Source organism: Sinocyclocheilus rhinocerous, unplaced genomic scaffold (genome assembly GCF_001515625.1).
Source record: "Sinocyclocheilus rhinocerous isolate Xijiao unplaced genomic scaffold, SAMN03320098_v1.1 scaffold1626, whole genome shotgun sequence".
NCBI lineage: Eukaryota > Metazoa > Chordata > Actinopteri > Cypriniformes > Cyprinidae > Sinocyclocheilus > Sinocyclocheilus rhinocerous.
In genome coordinates this window covers 348,607-349,035 of record NW_015657802.1, presented here as the reverse complement: position 1 = coordinate 349,035, position 429 = coordinate 348,607, and the positions used below count along the sequence as shown (strand labels likewise).

Here is a 429-nt window from a genome sequence, read left to right as displayed (position 1 = left end):
ATCTGCCTGCTCCGCCATGGCTGCCCGATCTGCCTGCACCGCCATGGCTCCCTGATCTGTCTGCACCACCATGGCTGCCCGATCTGCCTGCTCCGCCATGGCTGCCCGATCGGCCTGCTCCGCCATGGCCCCCAGATCTGCCTGTACCGCCATGGCCCCCCGCTCTGCCTGCAGTTTTTGTCATTTTTATTTATATTTTGAATTTGTATAATTGTAGTTGAATCTTTGTATTTATTTATATATATATATATATATATATATATATATATACAGGGCTTAAAGTTCTCTGGCACCATGCCGGATCTCCAGCGTGCCGCGTTTGGCTGTGGGAAAAAAAAGATAGTCGTCCTACATTTAAAAACAATTGTTGATATCACGTTCGAGTTCATGAGTTCGCCTACCAATGTATGAGAGGAACACAGCTTTCAC

The 429-nt window shown here is 47.1% G+C and overlaps 1 protein-coding gene across 2 annotated transcripts in view; it reads left to right on the top strand.

Moving 5' to 3' along the window:
- Positions 1-429, top strand: part of zmat4a (zinc finger, matrin-type 4a) — a 102,448-nt gene that overhangs the window by 36,465 nt on the left and 65,554 nt on the right. The gene's annotated exons all lie outside the window — the stretch shown is intronic.